Raw genomic sequence first — 13745 nt, forward strand, 5'->3', positions numbered from 1 at the left:
ACTAATGGGATATTATTCGATCGTATTAATGAAGAACGTCATATCACCGAAAATTGCTGTAACGGTTTCTCTATATATTTTCAGCAAAATTACTTTTTACAAAACGTAGATGTTCCATATGACAATTTCCGATTATTGTTTATTAAAAACTGTACAGAGGATGAAATGATGAGAGCCATCCAAACTTCAGAGCCGTAAAGTTTGCAAAGGCATATACTACCGTCGCACCTTTTAAGAAAAAGGAAGACAGCTTGTGTTCATCTACCAAGTATGAAGGCATACGACATGGAGCTACATTTTGCGATACATGAAACAGAATGTTCTCAATATGATTATGAAGTAGAATTTTATACATCTCATACGACTCTTTCACTAATACGTATTCAAGACAGTGAAATCTACATGAGGAGAATTTTAATGCGTCAAATATACCAACAGCTTGCTGTAAGATTTCATTTAACTATTTCGGGCATCAAGATAGTTGCAAGGTTATTATATTAAACTAACCAATTATTATGAGTTTGATCTTAAACCTCATCTTTCCGTATTATTCACCAAAATGCAAATTAGTTTGTAAGCTATTCAAGCTGAGGTTTTTGGAATCTTGAGAGAGTTACTGGCATTAACGTTGAATGGTCTATTGCCCACAGATCTATCTAAACACAATTACCTGGGCTTTAGCAACCGATACATTAAACCTTCGCTCCGTTAAATTATTTGAACCAGCTGGTTTAGTGGTGCTTATTATTTAACTAAATATAATAGCTGGCTTAGTATTTAACTTAGTATTCTTAGACTACTGATCAGCTTTACATTTATTTGACTGTTCTTATTTAAGTTCCATCACCACAGGCTGCGATTACCTGTAGCACGAGCCATATCCTGTTTTGTTAAAAGTTCAATTCGAACCATAAGGTTCATTAAACCTTCCTAAGTCTTTGTCATACTATCTCAGGCCTAACAGAAACTCGTTAAATGTCTGTTAGAGTTATAGGACCAAACTTTTAGTGCCATCTCAAGTAGAACAATATATATAGTCATCAACTGAATTTGACTGCAGAGACGGCGTTACCAACAGTCTAAAGAAAATAGGATCATTTGCACCGCTAAAAGACTTCGACTATTAAGTTGAAAAACTGCATCTCGATATCACTGGCCAGAGACAGATCAGCTGTCGATTATGTGCAAGACGGTATGGCAAATAAGACATTATTGTACCTCATACCATTACATTCAAAATGTTCATATGCTTTAATGTTCGGGATCAGTATTCACGCATTCAGAATGAAATGAAAAAGTGAGCTTCGGTCTTTCAATGAACAAAACGCTGATGATTGCTTATAAATTCTAGCTCTAGTGTACTCTTCGTGGATTCAGGTAAGCCATTTTTTGTAGTGATACCTGTGAAACCCAAAACATTGGGTTTCAGGCAAGAATAAATTTCTCATTTAAGTTCATTTGTACATTTGAAAAAGAAGGAAAATTCTCGCTCTAAACTTAAGGAGTCTAATTCCTGTTGTAACGTACAATTACAAACCGGAAACAATCCCTAGAAGTATTTTTGGCCTATAGTACTCTCATCTGCTCTAATTATACTTTAAGAGTCGTAATTCTTTTAAAATCTTTTGAAAAAACAGAGCAAACAATCTATAAATAAAATCAACTTACTACGCCTATAGTTTCGAGACGATAATCTCAAAAAACTTTCCAGTCTCAAAATAATTTCCAAATGATATAGTGGCTCTCCGTCTCACAAGACAAAATTGCATATTGATACTGCAAAAAGTACTTTAACTCGCTAAGCTTTGAAAGCGGCCCTTCAGCTGCAAGCGTTTACGAGGTAATATACTTTGTGTCAAGCCTCTGCCACACCTTTGGATGCCGATATCCATTATTGTTTTCTGAAACAGGTTCTATATATTGGGTTGAAAAATAACAAATAGATTTATATTTTGTTCATTAAATGAAAACATAAATAAAATTGACTGAGTGGTTCTTGAAATATCATTTATTGTATGTTTGTTCTGTAAAAATAATTTTGAACTCCATATATATCAGAATATTCAGCGATGAGTGCATCCTCATATTTAAACTTTATAATAAAGACAGCATGTGTTTCTTCTATGAATAATTTTGAGACATGAAATGGCCTACAACGTTAAAGTCTCTTTAAGCAAGTGCCACTGGTATTAATATGTAACTGTGAATAAAATTCTGAACCTTACCATGCAATGAAAAAATTACCACAAGGAGACTGAAACAATGCAGCTGAATTCTTCTAATACCATATCAGTGCAACTAAATGTGGGTTTTCTCTTGACAGTTTTCATTTTTCTTGAAAATATTTATAACAGTTGCTACTAATTACGAACAAAATAATTCGCTCTTCAATACTTAAATACCCCCTTTCCAGAAATGAGCTGTTGGTGTATAGTGTTCCTTACACGCATGCCTTAATATATAACTAGGCGAACAAGAAGTGTCTTCAAATGTTGCATTAAGAAATATGCGATATACGTAACGGAAAAAGAAACTTTTACATTCTATTTACCCTTATTCCTGGTCAAAAGGTCATATTTTCGATTTACCTGTAGCTGAAACTATTCAAAATACAGCTTCTGCTGGCGAATTAAATTTTCATAAAGCATTTTGCATTCACAAAAATCTTATACTTTCCGTTAATGATTCCCATTCTACTTTTTTTTACTTTCAGTTTTTCAAGGAATTATTTCGTTTTTGTTTTCCTTTCACATTTTTATCAATAAACGGTGTCAATAGTTTTGTTTCTTCTCCCTCTACTGAAGCATTCTCAATTTTTTTATCTGTTTTTAGAGTGTAAAAGCAAAATCCATTGTTGTCATATTCGCTACTGCATTTGAAGAGGAGAGTTGTGTTCAACATTCTAAATTATAATACTAAAACTCACGTAAGTTACGCTTGTTCTCATTAAAAGTTATTATATTTAATTTCCATTAAGGTTTACGCAAATTAAGCAAAATAATGATTTTTCTCTGTTTCTTATCTTTTCTTGAATTTTCTCGCCACGTAAGTGAAAAAATTTTGATTCGAATCACAGTTTCACAAAATATTACTTCGCACTCTGTTAAGATGATTTTAATTAAAATGGTGTACATGTCCGTTGTTAATTTATTTATAGGAATGCAAGCTGCTGAGCAAAATAAAGCGAAGTCCTTATAGAGTGTTTTTTATTTGCCTACCTATTTTTCCCTTTCTTATGTAACATTGAACCCCATACATTATGATAAAGATAGGTTATAAATATATCTTATTAAAACTTAACTACATCTTCAGGGACAGAAATTATGAGAATAGGTAATATGTGTGTCACGTAATATGTTCTAGTGTAATCATCTTTCGGAAATCCTAGTCTAGAAGGAGATTCATTAAGGAAGTATTACTAACTGAAGTATGGCATACTTAGAATTTCCTATTAAGGATAAAGTAAGGCTTTATGCGACGCTTGCAATGGTAGAAAATCATTTTAGTGGGGCGAATATTGGAAACAACGTTGAATTTCTCGAGAAAATTACTAAAAGTCCTGTACAGAGATTTCCCTTCATTTAATGTGGTAGGCAAAAGTATGTTTTTGTCGAACGGAATTTTCTGTCATTGGTACTCTGAGAATGAGCAGGATCACATAAAAACTTAACACAGTTTCTTTATTCTGTTATTGGTATATCACTTATTTATATTAGAACTGTCTATGGTAGCCATGTGACTAATTTGCCATACGCATGCATAGATTTTCCTAGTAAAAGTAAGTATGCAGATTAATAAATAGCGGAAAGCAAATTAAAAAAAAAAATAAATAATTATAAACATTCCTCTCTTCTTGCAAGGTTATTTTTTATAACTGGAAGGCCTTAATATTCAATTCCTTGTGAGAACTTAGCTGAATTTTCACGATCTGCCACTAAAATAAAGGATCTACAATTTTTACTCAAATTATTTGTGAATCCAAATGAATCATATGATTTTCCATATTCACATAATGTGCATAAATAACATTATGCAATAACTAAGGTGGCATTAAAATTCATTAGAAAAATTAAAGCTACTCTTTTTCACCTGGATTCACCAATGGTCGAATGGTGAAATCACTGATAATGGTAATTCGACCAAGAATCGAATTCCGGCAAGTGGACTGGCTGTATGGGTCTTTTCGTGATTTTCTACAATATTATGAATTTATTCATCAGTATTCTGATTTGGGTGACTTGTTTAGTATGAATACGATGCCGCTTACCTGGAAATATCCTCCAATAAGGCTTTGAGGCGTCCTCTGAAGCAGCTAGTTATTCATTATTTGGTCATAATTCAAATAATCCAATGAATCCTTTTAAACAGCTAATCTCGGTTCCGAAATATGGAATGCGTTTACTTAATAACTACCGAAAGAATTTTAACAAATAACATCAAATTTAATTTTTATAACGGAGCTTAAAGAATATGAAAAATAAGTAATTATACAGCATAATAACAATTATGTCACATATAACATGTATACTATCAATGTATTAAAAAACGTAAATAACGGAGTATGTTAAATAAATCTCAGAACAAGCATTAGTAATATTTTATATTTGAATTGCATTGAGAAATGGAGGCATTAACGAAAAAATGCAACATTTATGAAATAAATATTTAATTTACTAGTAAAAAGTACAAACACTTGTAAGGTTTATCCTAGGTTTTCTAACAGTTCATTTTTAGTTAAAGTTACGTTCCTGTCCATTCTTAATTTCAGCTTACAACTTCCGGCCAGAAAGTATTTTCAGAATTGCGGTCAGAATTACAAATGAGGAGGAGAAGTATTTAACTTCAACTGAAGTTCTACTGAAGTTCTACTGACTTCGTTAGAGAGTCAAATATTCTGAGCAGCGCGCGTTCGCCTTTTAGGCTACTCTCTTTCTTAAGCTATTATTACGCTCGGCCGTACTTTACGCCCTTGATAGCTTCGCCGTTAGTTAGCGTTAAGGGGCCAACTCTGTTAGAATCATCACAGCTTCGGCTATATTTTTTTTAGTTTAGTTAAGTTTTACTTCTTAGTATTCCTGAGTTCAAGCCCAAGGGGAGGCTTTATTGTAAACTCCTAGAAGGAGCCGTCTGCTAAATTTAATAATCAAGGGCATTTGACACTTCTCAATTCCTGCTCACTGAACTAAGCGAATATTCGCTTACCAGTTCTTAAGGTTCCTCATTTTCAGCTTTAACTTAAAGCCAGGAATTTTACACAATTTTAATAACTTTGTTTTTAACCAAATAGAGAATTTCTTTTTTCCATGTTTTTATTTAACCTTTTCTGCTCAATCAGATGTTATACTTATTTAATGATCCCTTTTTTTGCTTGAGCTTTAGTTCTAAAAACAAATAGATGAAATTATGTTTCTACTTAAAAAATATTTTTCTGGAGCACACACAAGTGATCAACTTACTTTTTTTAAAAAATTAAAGAATGGTTCTGGTTTGTGACCAAACCTAAACTAACATTTGTTAAATAGAAACATAATGATCACTAAGTAAGTTTACAAACACGGAAATGCTTGCAATAATATAGACTGAAAAGGTAACAGTCATATTTTCTACTTAGTTTACAATTTAGCCAAGCATATTAGGTCCTGATGGAAATAAACGTAAACAAAACTACACATTTCATCCCAATCAGTTTAATTTGAGATATAATATATAATGTCGTGAAATTTAGGAAAATACTGCGTTCCTTAGTTCAAAAATTACCTGTGGGAGAAATAAAAATCAATATTTTTTAATGAATCATAATTTTTAGTGACTGTATTTCGCTTCTCATTTGTAAATATTATCAAAATTGTAATCTAAAAACACATAGAATAAGACGTATGTTATACAATAGGCAAAAATAAATCCGAAATCTTAATTTCACCAAATATGTGTTATTTGTGTAACACAAATTCTGATTAAGCAAACAAATTTGTAAGCTTCTCTAAATTTTCCCAGCTGACAAGATCAAAAGGCAAAGGATCTCTCAAAAAGGCAAAATGCTATTCAAGGAAATGAGAGGTGCGAAATGGTGTGTATTTAATTATGGCAAAGCACACTAGGGCTATCTGCCTAAAGGGAGGGATGCCTTCGTGGAGGACTTTCTAAGGGAACTGGCTCGTATACACGTTACACATGGGGAAAACCACGAAAACGCCCATGAAGCCAGCCCGTTCGGGGGATTCGAACCTCGGACCGAACTACCAGTGTTCAGCGACTTTACCGCTCGGCCGCTGGTGGGCGAGAGGTGCAGAATGAAAGGAAAGGTGTGATTGTGAAAAATTAATAACACTTCACAGGTGTTAATTTTATGCTCATAAACAGCAGCTCATAATTTTATGCAATGCATAATTTGAGATCATTTCTGGATGGGTTTGTAATTTTGAGAATTTGTTTTATTTTATACCTTTAAGCCACTAACAAAAGCTAAATTAAAATTCACGACAACACTTAATCCACTCCAAAATGGCGCAAGTAAATGAAGCTAACATGACGGACACCAATACAGTAAAAGTTCTTTAAAAGCCGGATTATTTTTAACTTAACAATGAAGCTGGACTCCAGATTAATAAAAACTATCAATTATAGAAAGCACCAAATTACGTACCTTTCATTTGCGACTAAACTCATATAATTAATTAAAACGCTTATGTTATTGTTTCAACCATACGAAACAAATTGGCAAAATAAATTTTAAACATAAACTAAGTATTAAATTAGAAAAATGGCATATACAAATTAATATTTAAAAATATTAGTTCATAATTAAAAAAAACATCAATTAAGATAAAAATTGCAGTCTTTCTGCGTCAGACAAAAATGGATATGTCAAAAGTAAAAGGAAAAAAAATAACGTAAAATATTCAAAAAGATGAATGCTCGGGGTATGTATCTTGTAACCTCTTTCAGGAATTTGGTATAACAAAAAAGCAACAACAAATAACGCAAAAAGCTATCTATAACTCTGATTTACTAATAAAGAATTTAGCTGTGTCAAAATTAAATTAAAAATGAAATTTTCTGCAATTTTGAAAAAACTTCTTAGATAATTATTCATTAATTTAGTCTATATTACCTGCATAGCTAATAAACAAGAATCCTTTCTGGATGGAGTCAGTTTTGGTCATAAACCAGAACAACGTGGTTTATGACCAAAACTGGCTAGTAAAATGTCAAGTAAATTAAATGATTTTTAACACACTATGGAATATACAATCCTACAAGTTGATTTTTGAATCGCAAAAGAAGTACAATGAAATATTTGACAAAATATTCAGGTCTTTCAATATTTTTATAATAACTTTGATAGCTTAAAAATAGAAAATACGTGGTTTACCAGCAATGTTGGATAATAGGGACTTTATTTCTTCTTTTTTCCTAACATATGTTTCATCTTAGCGCGAAGTGTTAAGGTTCTGTTAGTTTGACTAATTTATATTAAAACACATTGGCAAGGAATACTGTATAACTCCCAGGAGTTTATATCTGGAATGGAGTCTTTAGGTACGGTAACTGCGAACTTTACAAACAGAAGAAAAAAAAGACACGTGAGTAATTATGTGTACAATATGCAAAATGTGTGCAGTTTTATAGCTAATAGATGAAAAGAAGGAAAGATTACAAAACTCTTTAAATCTCATGAAACGAGAAAATGCTTTTCTGTTGGTTTGAGATGATAACTTTTTAACTACTTGGTCAGATACAAGATGAAATAAATAAATTTTGAACAATCTGTGAAAAATCTTCTGCCAATAGTGACTTATTTTAAGTACGTATTACGCACGTATTTAAGTACGTAAGTTTGAAGTACGAAGCCAATAGTAACTTAGCCAATAGTACGTAGCCAATAGTAATTTTTGATGGTGTAAGTGTTATTAATTACAAAGCCGATACTTTAGAAACTAAACTTTTAGCTCACAAATAAAAGTCAGTGCCTAACTCCGATAGAAAGAATAGGAATGGAATATTACTTTTATGAATTTTGAGAAGAGCTTATATTCAGAAAGAGAGAATGATTTTTGTAGAATATATATGTAAGATTTAACAAGATATGATGCCTGCTTTAAGAATAAAGTAACTATTCTAGATTTAGAACTATTCTAGATCTCAACCTCAAAAGTAACTATTCTAGATTTAGTGCTCTTCCCCTGAATTCAACAGTTCTCCCGAATTCGAGATCTTTCCATGTTACATAATAACCTAATATTAAACAATCATAGCTTGTCTCTACAATTGCATCTACTTCGGTATAAATACCGCTCGAAAAAAAATTCGTCAATATTTGCCTATCTTCCCCCACTGCTAACATATACCCGCTGCTAAGAATTCTTGCTTAAATTTATATAAGAATTTTTGTAATTCATTATGATTGGATAAAGGTCTACTAAGATGGTCTTATATGCGTGAAAATAAAGATTGGGATTTCTTTAAAATTCATTTTGTGTCGGCGTCATCTTTTCGTCTTTCCATTCAATTTACAATTAAAAAGTATATATTTATAACATTATTTTACGCACTTATTTTAAACAAAAAGTGATAATGACAGTAATACCTATATCAAATAATTTTGAGGTGTTTTATGTTCTTTTGCAGGTGATTATAAACAATCCCAGATGGTCGGCAGATTGTTTTAAATATCCTTTAAAACATCTCTAGAGAGCTTTTACCTTAGCCGTGCTTCCAAACTTTGGTCATATCTACGAGGAATAATCTATAAAATATTTGACAACCACAAGCTTCCTGCCACTGGTTGAATCGATACTCTCCAGAAATTTTATGAGTCATTCTTCTGAGTTTAACTTATGCTATGGAAAATTCTCATACAAACTATTTATTCTTTAGCTTCAATAAAGTATTTTTGAATAGAGTAGACATTGTAAGTTTTCAAATAATGACTAGCTTGTATATAAATGAGATACAGAGATGAAAATCAGCCTGAATAATTTTTGAAGAAAGGACATTTCAATGTTCTATTGTTGTTGTGACTAATCTCGTTTATCTGATAGCAGAACAGGCCTACAAAATTCATCGTGGCAAAGAGGCAAGATTGCGCCTGTCACTGGCCATAGATTGGGCACCAGACGGGCGACATAACGACCTTGCTCAGTTCCTCCCCCAGGTTTTGAATATAGCACCTTTGGGAAGCGTTTTGTGCTCCTGAATTACATAATATTCTGTACAAGTGATTTGTACAAAAACTTGAAAATTTCATTTAATTAATTATGCTGTGAAATATAAAAACAAAAGTATTCAATCATCTTCTCAAAAATTATTCACCAACGTAAAGCTCTATCTATATAATAAGTCATCATTTTACCATTTTTTTAAATTCAGTGATCTGTGAGTGCCATTTATTACAATAAATTTACTTTTAATACATATATAGTAATCAAAGTATTTATCAGTCTTATTTATTTATTTATATTTTGCATAAGATTAAATTTGGAACACAACAATCTTAAATAATTTAAAATTAGTGATTTTTTTTTCAATTTGAGTAAGTTGATTTAACAATTAATTTTTAATTACATATTGCTTCGTTTTTAGTAAATTAAATATTTATTATTTTATAATTAAATTAATTTTTAAATAAAGGATTCACCAGTCATCTCCATTCCCTTACAAGAAATTATGTGCATATTTCATTTGAAATACATATTGCTACACTGCCAGAATGTATCAAATATTAACGATAACGAAGATACATATTATTCTGAATCTATTATCTCTGGTGAATATAATCACAAATATTGTTTTACTTTTGAAACATTGGAAAGGTTTTATCATTTCAAGCTACTGATCAATTCTTAAGATTTCTTCCCCATGTTTTATAATGACGCAAACAGTAATTTAAAATTCTGAAGATAAATGTAAGACTAGGTTTCATAGCAGACATAATAAATCAGTTGACAGTTTAAGATGGATGAATACAGCTATAGTAGAACGACTCGATTCATTTTAAATATTCTTATGTAATACATAAGTACCTAAATATGCGATGCATTACTTGACTCGGGCTTTGAAACAATTTTTTATGGCCAGATCTTTAAAAAACACCGGCTTCAAATCCTATTAAAAATAATATTGTTAATAACATGAGATATACTAATGGACTTTGAAAATAAACGATCTGCTATGTATTTATGGATGGTCTGAAATTTTCCTATAATCATAAGACATACTTTTGGAAATTTCTGATGACACATTTCTAATTCTGTAAAATAAACACTTATGATGAAAGATGTTTTGAAATGATTGGACACCACGAAAAAGTAAATAAATGGGAAATGAGTTGAAACCATTTTACAGACAACGAAACTAGGAAGATATTCAAGGGACCGATCGTTAGATCAACAAAAGTTTTACCAATACTCAGTTTAATGTTGATTTTGATAAAAAAAAATGCAAGGTTACTTTACAAATGACCTCCGGTACCTGGATGTTTCACTGCTTTTAATAAACACTCACTTAAGCATGAACGCATTTTATGATCGTTAAATATTCACCTCTCAGCTGAAATGAATGTTTAATGCCTGGAACTACGAAATTGAGTTACTGTAGCGATGATCATACAGACTTAAGCACATTTATACGTTTCAGCGTTACTTAATAATTAACAAATCCTAAAGAGCAGGCGAAGAGTGTGAAACCGTGAAATTTGATTAATAAGGATTTCCGCTGTTGAAGGGCAGTGGAATCTTACGTCTTTCCGGATTGGATACAAAGATGATACAATATTTGCGCTTTAACCTTTAACTCTACTCCATCATACGAATAGGTGAACTCTCTGCGAAGTAACTGTCTTCCTTGTGATAAATCTGCATGTGAAGAAGAGGTAATGCAATACGTTATGTAACCTTATTTCAACCTCTTATTTGCAACGCTCAGTTGCTAAATGTTATTGTTCAGACAGGTGGAAAATGTGGAAAAGGTGACGTGTTTGCAAGTCCAATTCTTGAACTTGCAGATACTTCGTAATATTGCTGCGAAAAGTGATATCTTTCAAGCAACTGGTTTGCGTTCATTTAATATATTCATGTATTCATAATGACATTAACAGTTTAAAAGTAGAAAATATAGTGATGGTTCAATAAATTATGAGAATTATTAACATATGCAATTTGAAAATATGACATAAAAATAGTCAAAATCTTTTAATGTAGATTTCAGAAATAATAATCATAATTAATCAAACCGTATTTATTTAATTATTTGATTGAAAACATATATTGGGTCGGTGTTTTAATTATGGAAAAACGATGTGGGATATAACTGAAAAGCTAGCAAAACTCCTATTATCTCTTTGCTTTATAAAATTTCTGGATAAAAAGAAATATATGTTGGTAACATAATTATGTGGTTTTACGTCAAATGATAAAAGTCTGTATTGTATAATGTTAGCAAGATTTAAGTGGTTATAAAACTAATTTAAATAACTGCGTAAAAATAAACTTTGGTCTGAGATATTTCGCAGATATATATAAGCTGTAAACATAGGAATAGGAAAATAATACATTCTGTTTGCACGTATGCTTGTCTGCGTTGCTTAGTCAGTCCTGCCTTAAGCATTATTAAAAAATCTGATGTGTACACCACATGACTTCCTTGTACGGAATATTAAATTATACGCATTTTTCTTACATTTCATTTAAACTTATTGAATTGAATTAAATCTACTTCGCCGACAGCGCATAAACCAGAATAGAATAAATGCATTCTTCAAAATTCACTCTAGTATTTGTTTACCATAGCGACACTCTGACGCTAGATTCACTTAAAAATTATTACTGTAACTAAATTTGTATTACTGTCAGTTTGCGCGCAGTGCTTCAGTACAAATTTAAATTTTCGGAAAATACATTTAGGTTTTTCTTTATAAAACAAATTCTTATGCACTATTAAGTAAAATAAATCAAGAAAGATAATCATCTATGTATAAAGATGACACACTGAAAATTTCATATATGTATGACAAAAACAATTTGACTTATTAAAACTCGAAAATCAGCTAAAATTCTCACTTTTTGTGTTGCGCAAAAGTGATCACTCCCCTTCAGTATTATATTTCGTTCATATTATAAATCATAATGCACAAAATTTATATCATTTAAAGAATAGAATTATCTAATCGTTGCCACATGTTCTATTCAAATACTGTAATAAAGCTAGAATGATGTATAAAAGAAATTAAGCAAACAAAACAAAAAAGAAACAGTTTTTCACAGACGATTGAGTATTTCTCATTTAATTAATTCTGTTCTCACTTTGCGAGAAGGCAAAATCACATAAAAACTCAAAATATCTATATTAAAAATTACGAAGTAAATCTTAAACACTTATTTCCTCGAAAAAATTCCAGAAAGAATTAAGCATGATTTAAACAGAAGTAAAGTCACATATTCTTTGCAAAATGTTAAGCTCAGACGTTTAGTAGAATTTGGAGTTATTTTTAGTCTTTTTTTTTTTTCGAAATGTCACACTCCAATCAAAAATATAATTGCAGATATGCAATCGTTTGTGACTCGAGGAAGATTTCGAATGAGTGAGTGAATTCAGTTTAAGAGAAATAAATACGTATGCATCTAGGATGACTATGACATGATAAATTGTTTATCCACTGACTTCCCAAAATATATGTCGGACGTTCAGGCAATGTTTGATTAGAAATTAAGATGAATTCGTCGTAAAATACCTGATCACATCTTACAAAGGCTCTAATTTAAACTTTATGCTGGGTAAAAGTTTTGCACACTGAGGCACATTCAGGCAGTTTTGGTAACTGAAGTGAAACAAATGTTTTTCTCACATCATTTAGAAAAAATTTTGTTATTATGGAAATAAATTGTTATATAAAATTCTGACAGAAAAAAATATATATTTAAAAAAAGGTCTGCTTTGGAAACGCTGCAAATTTTGTGTTATCTGTATGTGTTATCTGAGCCTGAGAAGACGTAACATGTACTAATATGTGTCCAGAAGAGGAAAACTGTATGTAAGAGGAAAACTATGTTAATTTTTGGTAAGCATCAACATAAGGAGATCATTATTCTGCCAATAAAAGGCCATAAACAGAAAAGCCAAATTTTTATTTTTACAACATAAAGGAGTTTAAATCAACATTATGAATAAATGACTCAGACATACACACATCTCACAAACGAACGAATAGATGGTAGCTTGGCATTTTGTTTTAATAATCAGTCTGTAATTTGCATCAGTTCTTACTGCTTATATCATAGATATAAAACAGTAAAATAAGTAATCATCATCTGTTTTTAAGGTAGTTAACCAAAGAACTAAGCCATCCAGCAACTCACTATCAGTCTCTAAAAATTCAGAGTAGGAGACAGTTTCCTACCATTACCAAGCGAACACAGTCTAAAAGTATTGCTTTGATGCCTGAATGTATCAATGATAGCACTATTTCTCTACTTCTGATAAAAATTGAAACTGAATGGTTTTTTATGCATTATTTTAAACTAAATACTTAATCTCTTTCTTCCCAATACTCGAGGGGTACCTTTCTAGGGGAAGAGATGCTTTCGTGAAGGATTTTCTAAGGAAGACTTGCTCGAAGAAAATGAAAGAAAAGGAGTTTCTCCGATTTGCTAGATCTAAATGAATGCTCTACAGAGATGAGGACTATCAAACAGAAAGTATGTCAAAATTATAAAAATCAGTAAGGAATTAGGATATCTATCTTTTTAAAA

The 13745-nt window shown here is 31.2% G+C and overlaps 1 long non-coding RNA gene across 1 annotated transcript in view; it reads left to right on the forward strand.

Moving 5' to 3' along the window:
- The window catches only part of LOC118182252 (uncharacterized), a 187610-nt gene extending 178201 nt beyond the window's left edge, over positions 1-9409 (forward strand). Inside the window, exons 7-8 of the long non-coding RNA XR_015040538.1 lie at positions 2833-2926; positions 8629-9409. This is a non-coding gene — a long non-coding RNA (uncharacterized LOC118182252). The remainder of the gene's footprint in view (positions 1-2832; positions 2927-8628) is intronic.
- Positions 9410-13745: the final 4336 nt, after the last annotated feature.

This window comes from Stegodyphus dumicola, chromosome 4 (assembly GCF_044657685.1).
Source record: "Stegodyphus dumicola isolate Sdum_Otavi_A_Nest chromosome 4, ASM4465768v1".
Lineage (NCBI taxonomy): Eukaryota > Metazoa > Arthropoda > Arachnida > Araneae > Eresidae > Stegodyphus > Stegodyphus dumicola.